The sequence below is a fragment of the Panthera tigris genome, chromosome D2 (genome assembly GCF_018350195.1).
Source record: "Panthera tigris isolate Pti1 chromosome D2, P.tigris_Pti1_mat1.1, whole genome shotgun sequence".
In the NCBI taxonomy this organism is placed as follows: domain Eukaryota; kingdom Metazoa; phylum Chordata; class Mammalia; order Carnivora; family Felidae; genus Panthera; species Panthera tigris.
In genome coordinates this window covers 59,148,474-59,166,867 of record NC_056670.1, presented here as the reverse complement: position 1 = coordinate 59,166,867, position 18,394 = coordinate 59,148,474, and the positions used below count along the sequence as shown (strand labels likewise).

Here is an 18,394-nt window from a genome sequence, read left to right as displayed (position 1 = left end):
TTTTCTTATCTTCTTCTTACTTGTCTGCATGTAACCAGGAACATGCAGGGATGAGAGGGGACACGCTTGAAAGTGGACTCTCCTAAAAATATGTAATCGCCCAGCAATTCCGGTATCCTAAAACACCATATTCTTGAAAAAAGAGAATCTAAGAAAGTACAAAGACCTTACCATAGATACAGAGTCATGGTTCCTCTTACTAATTCCAAAGGTAAACATCTTCAAAGCTATTAATAACAGTGAAAATACTGAGCCGCATCTCAAAAGAAATGTTGATATCTACAATCCCAACATATTGCATTTCTCCTGGATTTTTTAAAACACAATTTACTCTCCTGCCCAATTCATTGCGTGATATCCTTCAAGTGTCCAGAATGCTTAAAACAAGGCCATGCCCTACTGTATATGAGAAACCTACTACCAAAAGCGGGGGCGGGGGCGGGGGTGGGGGGGGAGGCTACTATACACCTGCTATTTGTACACTTGTACCTATACTCTTCAGAAACAAAATTTGTTTACTGCTCTGTTGGCACCGCATGTGCAATCAACCATAATTTAACTTATCTCCTTCAGATTTTTTGTTTTCAGGCAGACTAAGTAAGAAACCTGCATTAGCATGCTGTATTCTACACTCACCACTAGAAATACTGAGGGTGCTATTTGTAATTGTATTCTTTTTAAGAGGTTTGTTCTCTGCAGCTGTTTTCTGCTTGCAGTGTATTTTGTGTAATCAGCACATCATCATAAATACATTGGCTGTTCCCCTGAGGGTAGCTGTCAGTGTTTAATTTACAGAACAACCTGGCCAATGTGAATTTTAACACTACAGCACTATGGCAAGGAGTTACCACACTCTGTGAAAAACAGGTTTCAATGAATTTTTATATGAAGAGCTGGTCCCACGACAATTTAGGTTCTAGAAATAGACTGTTCAAAGAAGCATTTTATACCTTGCATGCAATGGACTCTTTCCCGTTTGTGGCCTTAGAAGAAGCCCTAACTACCAAACCACAAGTGGGCACTACCAACTCTAGAAACAAGGATTGAAAATCTGTGCTCTACCAGCAGGAGGCACTATAATAAATGTTACCCATCTCTTTTTTAAGCTGTATGTAAAACTACCAAAAACAATACTGCTCCCTTGGAAGGTGTCTAAAGGAAGAAGGGAAAGCCATTAAAGAGACAGACTAGTCTGAAATATGCATATCACTCTTTTGGCTGAGATGAGTTATATCTGATGTGAACATCAGTGTACTGCTCCTTAGGGCTGCTATTATGCCAGGCCTCTAGCTCAATGAAAGGGAAAAATACATTCAACTAATGGTTGCTCACAGTAGCAATGCCTCAAATTATATGCATAGTGCCCTGGTACATAGGTTCTCCATAACTGTCTAATAAATGACTCTAAGCTCCTTGAGGACAGGGCCTGACTCTTAATTTATGCCCAATTCTCTGTACAGTACCTGGCACCCAGAAAGTACTCCCTCTATATATGAATTAAATGGGATTGTGGCTAGTTGTGAATGGCAATATTGTTTGTTAAAGCTTTAGATCTACATGATGTCAAAATGCATTTTCCCCTTACAGCCTATATAGAGCACACATCATATACTTCAGTCATTTTTATCAAAGCCACTTGTACAAAAACCCTATGTAGTTCCATCTTACAATAAAAAACTTGCCTACACAATATTAGAATATTTCAAACTTATATTTTTATGTTAATGATGATTATATAGGAGAGATTAAAACTTTTATAATACTTTGTTACTTTCATACAATAAAATTAAAAGATCATTTTAAATGCTCAGAAAGGTAACCAGTAGCAATTCTCTATTCATAAAGTAGTGGTACATGCACACATACACTTTCTACAAATCAGGGGATTACACATATTTATTTTTCTGGTAGGGGCTATTTTACAGTTAGAATGCCTAGAGCTAAACTGAATCACAAGAACAGTTCATGCTGAGTTCTACTCAGTGTGTTTGCTTTTAAAGCTGTATAGAATTATACTTTTCATGATGTTTTACAAAAATCATTAAATTATTTTTTTAGGAAAAGGAAAGAATTACCTATTTCACTTCTGAGAATTTCAAATTTGCCCAAATTTATGGTACAGTTAAATTTTAAATGATTAACTAGAGCAACAGACGTTTGTGGAACTTGATCTGATACTGCTATACTTAAAATGTTTTTCTCTATAACAATTTTAAAAATTTTATAAAGCATAATCACGTATAACAAAATGTGTTAACACTCCTAAACTGACTGATCGGTATTTTGACAACCAGGAAGAAATTTTAGTTAAGAACCCAAACCCTATGCCACTTTTCCCTTCTGTGATGCGAAGACATTTCAAAAAGGTAATTCTTTTGTGTCGTATGGAAGGCAAAATAGGAACATGATCCACTGACTCAGTACATTTGCAACTGTTTTCACCCATTAAATTAGAGATGAGAAGTTTTAAATTTAATTGAATATTTACAACTTAATACTTCATAAAAAATTGTATGCCTAATGAAACCTATCTTAATTTTTAATGGAGAAATTAATCACATTCTTCCTTCTTAGATTTAGAATTACAAAAATACATCCTGAGACCTTTTGAACTAAACAGGACGGGGTTAGACCGAGGTCACACCAGATCAGAAGACTGTGTTCTCTCTTCCCAGGAGACCACGGAGTAGTTCCATAGGCTGCCATTAGATAGCAGCACAGTACACACCATCAGTCATATCTCCCACAGTCTCTCCCGGTAAGACTGGAACTATCTCAGTTACACACACACGCTACACACACACACACACACACACACACACACACACACACACACACACACACACACAGATTCTAATTCAATTAGTGCAGTCGGCAACTCCAGAAAAGAGTAATTCAATTAGTGCATTGTGGAGCTCTACAATACCTCTAAGCAGATGTTCACCATCTTCAGGAACTGGAGTAGGTTTAAAATACCTGCACCACTCAGATATGCCACTACATTATGTCATTTGTCAAAGTGCTTACATACGCTTTTCTGGCTTCAAAGAAAAGGTGAGGAAACAAACCCAGGCTAAGTTCCTAGAGATTTTTCTATCCCCTCCCCTACAGAAGTATTTGAGTTTTAGGCGGCAATAATTAAATTACATACTCTGAATTTAACGTTCAAAACAAGATGTTTCACTGTATACTACACTATTACACACTTTTGCAGCACTACCTCCAGTTATGCATGCCACATTGTAATGAGGACACTGTCAAGGTGGAATGCACTTACAAGGAAAGACAACCAGAATGATAATGCCCTCCACCAAAATAGGAGGTTATGAAAATGGCAGGTATGAATACTGATATTTTCCAAAGAAACCCTAACAGAACCAAGAATATTCACCCTGGGAACGGAAAATATAAGCAACATGATAGCCATCCTCAAACACAAATATACAAACATGAAAATAATTCCTTTATATTACTATGAAAGGTAGACTTCTAATCACTAGGTGAACAAAAAGTTTGACTCCTTCTTGAGGGAACCCCTTCTTATAGAACCAACACTGAAGAAGAAAACAAGATGCCTCAACAAGTCCAGCTTGCCAATAATGGCCGTGATCAGAGATTACATGACCCCGTGACAAACATTTCATAAAGGATTCCTCTATGTGACAAAATGTCCATGTATGTCCCTCCCAATTCTGAAATTCTAAGATTCCATGAATACACTGATTTTTGCTCATGAGGCAAGCCTGGACTTTAGGTAGTAAGGCTAATCATTATCATGGAGGTGTGACTGTTTAAAAGCCCATGGGCGGAGGCATTTTCACAGTAATTGATGCACTAATAATATAACAAAAGAGGAAATTCTGCACACTTTCTCTGTGTTAAGATTTAGGAGATTTCATAAATGTACATATTTATAGCCTTATTTCTTTGATAAGCGCTTGCATAACTCTTATTCTTCCCACATTGAACAGAATGGTTTGTTTTTATTCATCCTCAAGAAATCAGACAATGAGAAATCAATTTCTGTGAGAATGATTTTTGAAACCCCCCGTCCCAACTGAGTCAAGAGAGTGGGTTCTCACAGCACAGCTGAAATGCATATCTACATCAATATTTATGCTTTAAAAATAGAGAGCAATACTTAAAACAACAGTAATTAATTCTCAATGTTTCTCCCTTTGGTCTTGCGCTGTATTTTGTAAGTGAAAACATAATTCTGGGTACAGGAGAGCAGGACATTATTTTACAATTATTATCTCCTCTCTTTCCAGCATGACCTCAAAGGAGGGAATTAAGAAATGTCCAAAATGATTACCACCATTTTTCCAGTGCATTTCACTATGTATTCGTGATAGAGAGCAGCTCTCCTGCCTTTCACATTTGTAGACGGAGAGAGCTAAGAGAAACAAATGTCCTTTAAAACCATCGATAATGTTAAAACACACACACACACACACACACACACACACACACACACACACACACCCAAATAGTGTTAATTCAAGTACTTTCAACACAAACTCCTACTTTTTCATTCTCCAGAAGAATTACAAAATATCATTCTCACTTAAAACTTTACTGGTAAGGTCTATGCCCCAAAATGGATTAAGATAACAGCACACATCTATTAACAGTGCTGTTTTCTTAAGAAGAAAATTTTTTAAAAAAATATTTGTTGTTTTAAGATAAACAAATAGCATCTTAAAACAAATAGCAATGGAAAACACATTCTACAACTAGAAAATATTTACCAAGAAAACTATGGTTTGGCTTTTGCAACCAAGATTTTCTATTCATGTGCCATTAAGTTGTACTAATACAAACATAATGGTTCTTTCCATATGACCTCGTCATCATCAACCTTACAATAAATATGAATTTTGCACATTAAAAAACGCTATTTTTCTTACTGAACTTCTAAGTCTTTCATAATGAACCACTTCCTAAAGACAGTGGATAATTAGAGCAATAAATAACATAGCTGCGTTAATTCTGACTTCACTGACAATACTGTTATGTAGTTGGCTATCAGTTTAACAAACCATGTTATCCCATCTCTTATCTTTACCCACTACTGCCTTCCCAACCTCCTGCCTCCAAAAAAATAGAACCAAGACCTAAACCAATTCTTCCTAAACTTCCTTATGCAGTGTTCCATAAACCCCCAGATTAATGAGCTAACCCAACTTCAGTCTGCTTTTGCCCATGCCTCACAGGCGGCACTTCTATTCCAGTGTTAAGTTTATTTGGCTCCATCAGCACCACTTCTCTTTAACATTGTCCCTTTTCATGCATTTAAGGCAACCACCTCCAACCCTATCAATGAGAGCAGACAAATGGGGGAGAAAGGAATGAACTGCAAACACCTCAAACAAGAGAGGTTGCTTAAAAAACCAAGTGTCACATTCTGACAGTTCAATATTTCATAGCCAATACAAGGAATGTGCAACGACACTGCAACTTTAAATCTTTTCCTCCTATGTCAGTCTCTCTTTCTCTCATTGTAATGCCAAAGGGAACAGCAATCAGAGTGGAGATGTTCAACGTGATAGAGGTCAGGACACCATCGGATCAACGTACCAGAAACACGACCTTGTTTATTTTTTTTTCCACAGTATTATTGTTTACAGGGTGCTTTGCTCGTGTACCTTGTGGTTCTTAGCTAAAAGATGAAATTACAGCCCAGGATGAAGCGCTCAGGCACACATCCAATTTGTGTTTCCATCTCAGAAAACAAAAAGCTTCTAAGGCCCTCAGGCTGCCATTCAAACTTGGAGGCTGACATTTTTAACAGCATGAACCAGAGACTGGCAGAGAGAATGATATAATGCATTTCTGACTTGTCAATCAAAGACCTCACCTCTGCTGTCTTGTAAACAGTTGGGGGCCATCTAACTACATTCATAAACCTAGGGAGAGCTTACTGCCAGCTGGGGTGCTGGAGCCACATGCTCTGGCTTCTATTCGCCAAAATCATGATTCAGTTTTATAATCTCACTGTAAATAGTCCATAGGCACATTTCCAGGACTACTGGAATAGAACCAGAATAGGGAATACAAAAGAGATTTTGGTCAAATACTGTGTTATTTTCAAGCTGTTGGAATCCTGTACCCATTTTATCCTCATTTTACCAATTCCCCCCAAAGGACTGCACTATGCTGCAACTGAAATGCTTAAAAAAATTAATGACCTGCCAATTTAAAAATCTAGGAGAAATATACAAATATTATACCAGAAATTTCCCTTACGTTTTATTACATGTTAAGAAACAGGCACTCCCCCCAAAAAACACGGCTCACGCAAAGGGTAGAAATTGCAATGAACAATAGCAACTATTTTTTAGTAAAACTGATCATGTGTTTTCATTCAAATATAAAACTTTCCGTGCTACACAAAAGCTTTATATTTACTAGTTGGAAATAGTGCTCTCTCTATATTCATGTGTGTGTGAAACATGAAAACAAAACAAGTACTTATCTCTTTACTCTTCCCTTTCTGTTTACGACCTCTAACACAAAAAAATTAAACCAAATCAGGCTAAGACCTGAACGTTTTGCTGAAGGATCATATAAGAAAATGGATATACTCTTTTTTAATGTCAGTTTTACAGGACACAAAATTCCAATTTAATTCATATCAAGACACAGATACTAGGTTTGCAACAAAGGTCTTAAGGATTTGAATGGTACACCTGAGAACTTTAAAAGGCGGATGACAGATAACCCAACAGGGGAAGGTACGCTGCAACATGCTGTTCCATAATGATGTACTACATCCTAGACCCAAATAACTATTTCAAAATATAACAGACTTGGTCTCCAGAGGGCTGGGACAGAGAATATAGAAAATCTCAAAGCTACTCAACATCACTCTCAGGAAAAACAAAACTCATGGGTATCACCTCCCAATAGTAAAGTATTGCAATTCTTAGAGGCCTATGCAGCTAAACAAGTAAAGAGATGGGTCCCCCCCCCACCCCCCACCATGAGGCTGTCATAAATAACCTGGGTTTCTCTCTTCATGAAAAATGACAAAAAAAGTTTCCTGAATGCTGCCGATGTACCAAGACTGCATATCTTGACAGTCCACATAAAATACCAAGTCTAGAAACTAACACAAGGAAGGACAGCAAGACAATAAAACACTACCACATAAAGCAGAATAGTGAAAGAAGGTACAAATAGCTGTGGCAGTCACAAAACTACCAACAATGATTCCTGAAGAACAGAGAAAGAACTCCTGTGATACTCTGGCCTCTACTCAGCACAAAAAGGAGAATAACAAGAAGGTAATCTTGGAATAAAGAAAGTAATACATACTTCTTCAGAGGATACAGGTGAGTCTTAACTGCCCATAGCAAGAATTTGTCTGATAAGGACAGTACATCCACAGAGGTTCCCATCACCCTTAAAGGTTTCATCAATTCCTTCCTCCAGTCTGTGCTTCTTACACTGAGGCAATCCCAGGCCCCTTGGCGTACCTGTACTCTCCCTTCTGCCATTAGAGGTCATGTTGAATTTAGAGCAATTAGGGAAAATCCAACATTATTTAACATAAAGGGTAAGCCCACTTTATGAAGAGTTTAATTTTTCAGAACCATTAGGGAAAAAAAAAATTTTAAAGGAAATGATTGTCTCACAATAAAATGATTTTGATTTGGTTTACTCTAAACATTAGATAATGTTGCACATTAGCCTGTAAATGAACATTACCAGCATCACAGGCATGTCAAAATACTCAGCAATGGAGGAATCTATTATAACAAAACTTGAAATAACTGGAGTATTTAAATAACCAAAGTGGGCATCTTAAAAGACAAATCGATCCATGGGCACCTGGCTGGCTCAGTCGGTTAAGCATCTGACTTCAGCTCAGGTCAAGAGCTCACGGTCTGTGAGTGAGTTCGAGCCCCGCGTCGAGCTCTGTGCTGACAGCTCAGAGCCTGGAGCCTGTTTGGGATTCTGTGTCTTCCTCTCTCTCTACCTCTCCCTCCCGCCCTTCCTTTCTCTCTCTCTCTCTCTCAAAAATAAATTAAAAAAAATTTTTTTTTTAAAAAGACAAATCAGTCCTAATGATTCCTCCAAGAAAACCTATTTCCAGGATAGAGTAAAATGCAGCAAACTCAGTTCATCTCTCCTTTTCTTAGTGAAATTCATACAAACTTTGCAAAGGGTAGAAGCTGAACAGTAAATTCCAATGTTAGCTAAAATGTTTTAAAATCTACAATTATACTTTATTTTTAAGAAATGATCTTCAATAATATATTTCCAACATCTTGCACATGTACTTTAATTTTGTGCCTCATCAAGCCTGAAGGGTCACTTTCAGTATGCTTGATGAATTCTACCTTCTCTAGACTGTTGTTTATCACTACTATCATCATTTTAATTTTCCCAGTGTCTATTCTTCATAAAATAAGGATAAAATGCAATAAAATAGTCAAATAATTGTTCAAACATACACTGCTGTGTTGATAAAGATGTTGAATCATCGAAACCAAACTGTTTACTGGCTGGCATTGGCAGTGCCACTATTTAATAGCTGGAAATGTGCATTTGTTCATCAACAAGAGTCCAAATTCAGCATACAAAATCCAATTCAGAGGGGATCATCATAGTGTGAGCTGTATGAAAGCCAAATGTATAAAATTTGAAGACTACCCATAAATCAGATTCAGCGTGTTTTCCTTGTTTCCATGTAAATGTGTGGTCTTTGAAATGTTTAATTATCATGACTTCTTTCTGAATGCACAACAGTAGTGTGTATGTATGTGTAGGTACCACTGGCAATTCAATGCTTTCACTTCTCCCACTTTATATATGTTATTTGATAGTTTTCTTCAAATTATTTAAGTCATTTGTTCCGCAAAAAATCCTAAAGCACATACTTTGTATCAAGCACTGTACTTGACATTGAAAATATAAAATGAACATAATCCTACTCTCAAGAAACTCAGTCTAGTGAGGGAACAACTGCAAAAGCTTATCAGTGCTATGACAGAGGTATCCATTGTATGCCCTGGGTACAGATGCTCCAACGAGATTAAGGAGGAGGGTGAAAAGATCAGTGAGGACCTTTATCCTAGAGGTAAAACTACTTGAGTTGAATCATGAAGATTAGTAAGTAGTCAGGTAGATAAACGTGGGAGGTAGGAGTTAGTTAGGGAGGACAGGTGTTTTCTGTAGGGTTCTCCAGGTAGAACAGAACACGCAAAGACACAGATATATATAAGAGAACATAGCACTTTTGGAGAACTGTAAATTTGAAATGGCTAAGAATTACATGAGAGGAAAGTGGTGGCAAGCCAATCAATTAAGCCAACTTCAAACTACGTTCAACTTACAAACATGCAGGCAACTGGCCATGAGATAAAAACTGACCAAAATCAATGTAACCAGCTGATAAATGTAGAATTTGAACAAGAATATGACATAGTTAAAATCTGGAAAGTATTAGTTTCAATAAAGTGGTAATATCCACAAGGACACTTAAAACATTTCTTTTCTGTGGCACAAAAACAGACACTCAAACCGATGAAATAGAATAGAGAACCCAGAAATAGACCCACAAACGTATGGCCAACTAATCTTTGACAAAGCAGGAAAGAATATCCAATGGAATAAAGACAGTCTCTTCAGCAAGTGGTGCTGGGAAAACTGGACAGCGATAAGCAGAAAAATGAACCTCGACCACTTTCTTACACCACACACAAAAATAAACTCAAAATGGATGAAAGACCTAAATCTAAGACCAGAAGCCATCAAAATTCTCAAGGAAAAAGCAGGCAAAAACCTCTTTGATCTTGGCCGCAGCAACTTCTTACTCAACATGTCTCTGGAGGCAAGGGAAACAAAAGCAAAAATGAACTATTGGGACCTCATCAAAATAAAAAGCTTCTGCAGAGCGAAGGAAACAATCAGCAAAACTAAGAAGCAACCAACAGAATGGGAGAAGATATTTGCAAATGACATATCACATAAAGGGTTAGTATCCAAAATCTATAAGAACTTATCAAACTCAACACCCAAAAAACAAATAATCTAGTAAAGAAATGGGCAAAAGACATGAATAGTACACTTCTCCAAAAAAGATATCCAGATGGCTGACCGGCACATGAAAAAAATGCTCAACATCACTCATTATCAGGGACATAAAAATCAAAACCACAGTGAGATACCACCTCACACCTGTCAGAATGGCTAACATTAACAACTCAGGCAACAACAGATGTTGGCGAGGATGCGGAGAAAGATCTCTTTTGCCCTGCTGGTGGGAATGCAAACTGGTGCAGCTTCTCTGGAATACAGTATGGAAATTCCTCAAAAAACTAAAAATAGAACTACCCTATGACCCAGCAATTGCACTACTAGGTATTTATCCAAGGGACACAGGTGTGCTGTTTCGAAGGGGCACATGCACCCCAATGTTTATAGCAGCACTATCAACAATACCCAAAGTACAGAAAGAGCCCAAATGTCCATCAATGGATGGATGGATAAAGAAGACGTGGTATACATATACAAAGGAGTATTACTCAGCAATCAAAAAGTATGAAATCTTGCCACTTGCAAGATGGAACATGGATGGAACTAGAGGGTATTATGCTAAGCAAAATTAGTCAGAGAAAGACAAATATAACTTCACTCATATGAGGACTTTAAGACACAGAACAGATGAACACAAGGAAAGGGAAGCAAAAATAATATAAAACCAGGGAGGGGGACAAAACATAAGAGACTCATAAATATGGAGAACAAACAGGGTTACTGGAGGGATTTGGGGAGGGGGGATGGGCTAAATGGGTAAGGGGCATTAAGGAAATCTACTCCTGAAATCATTGTTGCACTATATGCTAACTAATTTGGATGTAAATAAAAATTTTAAAAATTAAAAACAAAAACAAAAACATTTCACTTCCTTTCTGCTCTGTGCTGACAGCTAGCTCAGAGCCTGGAGCCTGTCTTCAGATTCTGTGTCTCCCTCTCTCTGTCCCTCCCCTGCTCGTGTTGTCTCTCTCTCTCAAAAATAAAACATAAAAAAAAAAAAAAAATTAAAAGAAAACCATTTCCTTTCTTATTTCTACTTGTCTGTATTTTCTACAATATTAAAATTTTAATTTTTGTATTTTGTAATTTTACAATAAAATGGAATAAAAAATATTTTAAAGCTAAACTGCATTTGCAAGACATGCCTGTGTGCATATATCCACAAATGGAGGTCATTCCAAACTGAAGGAAGCTAACATATGATTATCTTACAGTGCAAGGATTATGGGCGATATTTTCTTGTTTATATATTTACCAAATAATTTATATGTTCTACAACAAACAATAAATTGGTTTTATAAGTAGGGGGAAACGTGTGTCTCCCCACCCCTGCCCCCCCCCCCCCCCCACACACACAAAATAAAAGCATTTTTTATTTGCCACTACATGCTAACTCCTAATGCAAAGACTATGGCTGGGATAAACATAGGTCAAATGTCAACATATACACAAAAAGAACCAAATTCTTTATTATACAGAAATTATGCTGTACTGAGATTATCCATATACAATGCTGTGGAGGAGGCCATCACCTAGGGCTAGTAAGCATTTTTGTCATGGGAAAATTTTCCTTATGGTGTTATTTTCTGGTCAGATTTGAATGTCAGTTTACATTCAGGGTGATAATCCATATTGCCATTTAACCTCAACTATAAAATGAAGTCTTCCATACATACATATACATACACACGGACATTTTGAAAAATGCTTAATTTTCCTAGTATTGTTCCATGGTAGATGGCAAGATTTGGTGGATCTCTAAATATTCTTTTTTTTTTTTTTAATGTTTATTTATTTTTGAGAGACAGGGTGCGAGTGGGGAAGGGGCAGAGAGGGAGAGGAAGACACAGAATCCGAAACAGGCTCCAGGCTCTGAGCTGTCAGCACAGAGCCAGACGCGGGACTCCAACCCGTGAACAGTGAGATCATGACCCGAGCTGAAGTCAGTCACCCAACCAATTGAGCCACCCACATGCCCCAGACCTCTAAATATTCTTAAACAATAAAATACACTGTCTCTCCTAAAGTCAACCCCAAACAATTTCAACCTTTGACAAGGGACCGTTACTAATATTAAAATATTATATGGTACATTTAGCTCAAGATTTCCTTAAAATATCATAGCTATACTTGACACCTGAAATACTGTAAGGCCATATAAATCTAGTTATATTCTTAATGTTACAATTTCTCTTCTCTTTCAATGTCTAAAGAAAATAAAGAATCTTAATTACCCAGTTATTTTTAAGCACTTTCTTTCTACTGCTCATTTTCATTTAATATCAGATCATAAGATCACCACTTGCTGAGGATGAGCAAACGATTCCACGAAATACATCCACTGTTAATCAACAGAAATCCTCTTAATTATCCATATACTTTCCAGGACAAACCAATGGAATGATGAAAATGAAAATATGTTCAAATTAACCACGTCCTCATAGAATCCATTTAAACAGTATTTTCACAATCTTTTCTGTGACTAGTTTAAAATGCGTGATGTGAAATGTTAATTAATCAAACCATCTCAATGTTGCCATTTCCATATGAGTTACTGAAGATAACCCAACAAACTAAATAATGACTCCAAGGCTCTTCTTCTTCTGTTGTCATTGAATTTTGACTTTGAAGGTACTTCAAACTTACTAAAGAAATGACATAATTTCAAAAAAAAAAAATATCATGAAGCTATTACCAACTCACTTCGTTACACACATTTGGCAATATTAGTAAAATGAGTATTCCTTCGGGGATAATCACTTTGAAGAAATACTTGGCTGTCTCTCTTCTTTTCTTAAGTTTTAAAATTTAAATTCCAGTTAGTTAACATACATTGTAATATTAGTTTCAGATGTAATGGTGATTCAACATTTCCATACACCACTCCTTAATCCCCATCATCTATTCAACCCATCTCCCACATCCACTTCCCCTCTGGTAACCATCAGTTTGTTCTCTTTGTATACTTAAGAGTCTGTTTCTTGGTTAGCCTCTCTCTCTTTTTTTCTTGCTGCTTTGTTCGTTTGTTTCTTAAATTCCACATGAGTGAAATCATACGGTATTTGTCTTTCTCTGACTTAGTTTGCTTAGCGTAATACTCTCTAGCCTTTAGCTCCATCCACATCATTGCAAATGGCAAGATTTCATTCTTTTTTATGGCTGAGTAATATTCCATTGTGTGTGCACGCACACGCACACACACACACACACACACACACACACACACACACAAATATATACACATACATACCGTATCTTCTTTATCCATTCATCAGTTGATGGACAGTTGGGCTGTTTCCATTTGACTGTCTCTTTTAAAGTTAAAAATATGCTTTATTTTATGACACAGCAATTACATTCTTTTTTTAGAAATGTTTATTTATTTTTGGGAGAGCGCAGGTGAGGGAGGGGTAGAGAGAAGGGGACAGAGGATCCCAAATGGGCTCTGTGCTAACAGGCTGACAGCAGTGAGCCCGATGTGGGGCCTGAACTCATGAACTGCGAGATCATGACCTGCGCTGAAGTTGGACACTGAACAGACGGAGTCACCCAGGTGTCCCAACCCAGCAATTACATTCTTAGGCACTTACCAAGAGAAATAAAGACACATGTCCACAAAAAGACTTGTACAAACTGTATACAGTAGCTTTATACATAGTAGTCAAAAAATGGAAATAATCTAAATGTCTATCAATAAACAGATAAATTGTGGTATAGTAATATAATAGAACATATTCAGCAATAAAAAAGAATAAATTACTGATAAACAACAAAATGGACAAAACTCAAAAACATATTGGTCAAAAGAAAAAAGACACAAAACAATGTATGCTATATGAGTGCATTTATATGAAGCTGAAGAACAGGAAAAAAACAATCTTAGTGGCAAATCAGAACAGTAATTGCATAGGGGGGATGAGTACTAACTGGAAGGGGGTACAAAGAAACTTTCTCAGATTATGCAAATATTCTATGTCTTGAGAATGAGGTTACATAAATGTATAAATGTCAAACTCAGTACACTTCAGATTTTTGTGTAAATTTTACATTAATAAAAATCTAAATAAGTAAAATAAAACCCAAACCAGAAAGACGTAAATGTACTAGGAATGTTTTATTCTAGTAGGAACAGAAAAGAGGTAAATGCTGCATCTTGCTAATTCGTCAGCCAGTAATATTGAGCATCTGTGCACACTGACCCTGTCATAGAATTATTGAATTAATAGAATAAAACTGGTATATAAGCTCATGTCTTCCATTTTTGCTACGTAAGACATAATAAGAAAAATAAACATTCACACCTACAGTAATATTGAGAAAAGCAAAATTTTTTCATCAGTCCCTGAACCAAGAGTAGGCTCCCTATGATACAAAATTGGGCTATAAGGAATGAAAAAAAAATAAGAATTTATTGAACAGTATATTGCTTTATAACAAGGTGAAAACAGTGTTTGCTGAAAGTCTCCAAACCTATTCTTCTGTACATTTTCCCAATAATATAAAACTCATTCATGTGCCAGACACTGTTCTAAGGACTTAACATAACTCATTTAATGTTAACAACTGTATGAGATAAGTACTATTATTATCCCCATTTTCCCGATTTAAAAAACTGAGGTATAGAGAGGTCAAGCACTTGCCCAAGGTCACACACAGACAGAGCCAAGCACAAGTCTCAAGCAGTCTGGCACCAAGGCCCAAGCTCATAACCACAACACTACAAAATAGCCTTTGGCCTGCTTTTCTAAAATGTTTCTTAAGCACCTCTTTTCTGCCTGTGCCACACAATTTCACTCCTGCAATATACTTCAAGGTCCATACACCCAATTTATTCCTGATTTTTCCAGCAAAATCACTAAATCAACATCCCTCCAATTATATTCCAGAAGTGGTAACTTACAAGGAGACTAAAAATATTTTTTAAATAGGTATTTGTTGATTTTTAATTAAGAGCTAACAGAAAGGGACGCCTGGCTGGCTCAGTCAGTATAACATGTGAGTTTTCATCTTGGGGTTGTGAGTTTCAGCTCCATGTTGGGGGTAGAGATTACTTAAAAAATAAAATCTTAAAAAACAAAAAAGAAAAAGACCAAATAGAGAAAGTCCTGAGAGTGACAGTAAATTGCAGAATTCTTTCCTACCTGACCTGAGATTCAGACTGCTTTAGATAAAATGAAAATTTGAATTTTTTTGGTATCTTGGTGTGCAAGTCAGATGATTTTAACTTATACGCTTTAAAAAAATTTTTTTAATGTTTATTTATTTTTTGAGAGAGAGAGAGGGAGGGAGAGGGAGAATGAATGAACAGGGGATGGGCAGAGAGAAAGGGAGACACAGAATCTGAAGCTGGCTTCAGGCTCTGAGCTGTCAGCACATAGCCCAACAGGGGGCTCGAATTCATGAACTGTGAGATCATGACCTGAGCTGAAGTTGGAGGCTTAACCGACTGAGCCACCCAGGTGCCCCTAACTTACACAATTTTTAATCGCATGTTATTTAACACTGTCTAATATAGTTCAAATCATTCCCCCCAAATACTAAAAATCACTCTACAGAACACTGTGAAGGTCAACTGATAAATACAAAAGATTGCTTCTGCTTTCAAGGAATTTTCTAGCCCAACATCTCTCATATTAAACTAGGATGTGGGTCTAAACCTAGGGTCTACTGAATTCCCAATCCCTACATCCAGGGTGAGAAGAGGCATGTGGTAGTAATGCAGTAGTATCTCACTGTGTTTGCCCAACCCAAAGTCACAATGACTTTTTTCCTCCCTCATTTTTTCCTATTAGTTTTGTAATTTTAGCTTATATATAGGTCTATGATCCAATTTGAGTTAATTTTTATATATGGTGCAATGTAATAGTCGAGGTTCATTATCTTAGACATAGATGTCCAATTGCTCCAGCATGATTTGTTGAAAAGATTGAGACCAATGCATCTTAATGTAACAGAACACAAAAAGTGTGTACGTTTTAGATTCTATACTGTAACTCATCTTTAAGAAATTACAACTAACTGGGGTGCCTGGGTGGCTCAGTCGGTAAAGCGTCTGACTTCAGCTCAGGTCATGATCTCATGATCCATGAGTCAGCACAGAGCCTAGAGCCTGCTGCGGATTTTGGGTTTCCCTCTCTCTCTCTGCCCCTCCCCTGCTCGCTCTCTGTCAAAAACAAAAACAAACAAACAAACAAAAAAACCATAAAAAAAATAATAAAGAAATTACTAACTGAAAAGGGTATTAAAGCACCCCTCTCTTTTTAAACTATATATCTGTATGAGGCTGGATACTTCATATATTTCGACCAAAACACCACAACACAACAGATTGCAGAAACAGAAATGAGAATCCAGCTGCCTTTCATTAATCCAGACATTATTTGCACTAGCATGTAACGGATTTATTACAGATACTTTAATAAGTTAATACTTAAATTTTTTCTCAGTTCTAATTTCAAATAGTGACTATCAGTGCATATAACCCACATAAACAAAAGCATTCTGCTGGCCTCAATAATTTTTTAGAATGCAAAGGAGTTCCAGACCAAAACCAAACGACCACAATCTGTCTCTTCAATTACTGAAATCATCCTTGTGATAGCTAGAGTTAATACATCTAAAGTGGAAATCAAAACTTGTGTTTAAGTCCTTTCGACAGCTTACTGCTCTTCTTAGCATCAAGACTAACCTGGCCCACAAATCCTGCATGATCAAACTTCCCAGTCTTTCCTAGCTCCATTCTCCTCATTCTCTAAAATAATAGTGTTTTTTCAGTAGAGGCCTTACATGCAACAAGCTCCACCAGTCTCCAGAGCCTTTGCATTGCCTCTTCCTTAAGCCTGAAATGTGTTCCCCTCCCCTCTTTTGCCTAGTTAATTCCTACTCACCCTTTAGACCTTAACTCAATCAAACATTACCTGATTTTCCTTACCCTCACCCTCAGGTTAGATCAAGTTCCTCTTTTATGTATTCTTACAGCTCCTCTATATTTCTGTGATAGGATTTTTCAGTTTGGGAGTTAATACTTTGAGGATTATGTGATTTAATATAAATATAATAATCATACACATAACTATTAAATAAAATTTTGCCTATGTGCCATATGCAGTTTTTCCCAAGGTCAATAGTGCTCATTAGATTCTCAAAGTAGTCCGTAACACCTGTGTAGTGAAGGATTAACCTTATCAAAGATAGGCATGGCCTTTTCCTTTGGCTTCCTTTGGGAAGTGGTATCTAGGCTTCTGGAACTTCTTACCTAACAGAAGTGTCTTTCTTCCTGCGGCTTCTGGCCATTGGACAAATGGGATTTAGAGTGGGGGCTCTGAACCATACTTTATCAATTCCTATCCAGAGAGGAAACTGAGGCAAAAAGCATTAGTGTGACCTACAGGAGGGGCTAGAGACTAACAGTCAGCCATGCAGGCAGTTTGTAATTGAGCCCCAACAAAACTGTAGACACCAAAGACTTGGGTAAATTTCCCTAGCTGGTAATACCCTGTGTTGTACTGTCATATACTGTGGCCAGGAGGCAGTAACGCCATTCCTGAATCCATGGAGATAATGACAGGAAGTTCTATATTTGGTCCCCTCTTGAATCTGCCCTATGTGTCTCTTTCCTTTGGTTAATTTTAACCTGTCTCCTCACCCTGTAATAAATTCTAAGAGCTTTCAGTGAGTTCTGTGAGTCCTTTTTAGTGAATTCTCAAGCATGAATGTGGTCAAGGGGACTCCTAAACTTGCAACTGGTGTCTGAAATGAGGGCAGTCTTGCAGTGACTATTCTCTTGGAGTTTGGAGTTTGGCTAAACTTATTACAACCCAAACAAGATTAAAAACCCACAGGTTAGACCAGGAGTTCCTCGAGAGCAGAAACTTTATCAATATGACATGTGGTAAAAAAAATTTACAATATTTGAAATAAATTGATAGGAAAGTAGCATTCTCTAACAGTAATAGTGGTAATGTTAATAATAAAGAAGATGATAAAAACGGCAACCGTTTACTGCATGCCTTTACTGCAGTCTCTGTTTACAGATGAGGAACACAAGGATTAGAGTGAAATGGCTTGCTCAAGACCATACTAGTGACAAAGACAGTATGTAAGCCCTGATCTAACTAATTTTAAGGCCTATGCACTTTCCTATATTGTATCTCCTAAGACAAGCAAAGGAAGTTTAATATTCTATTTTGCAAAGAACAAATACAAACATCTAGCATTATCACCACTAAAATTGTATCATTAAAGACTAGCAATTGTCAGCACAATCCAAAATGTGGAACACTTAACTTTGTCTCTTCTAACTAAGACGATAGTCTACGCATTCTGATGCTTACTTATAACTTGCCTT

The 18,394-nt window shown here is 37.0% G+C and overlaps 1 protein-coding gene across 7 annotated transcripts in view; it reads right to left on the bottom strand.

Moving 5' to 3' along the window:
• Positions 1-18,394, bottom strand: part of BTRC (beta-transducin repeat containing E3 ubiquitin protein ligase) — a 181,750-nt gene that overhangs the window by 99,430 nt on the left and 63,926 nt on the right. The gene's annotated exons all lie outside the window — the stretch shown is intronic.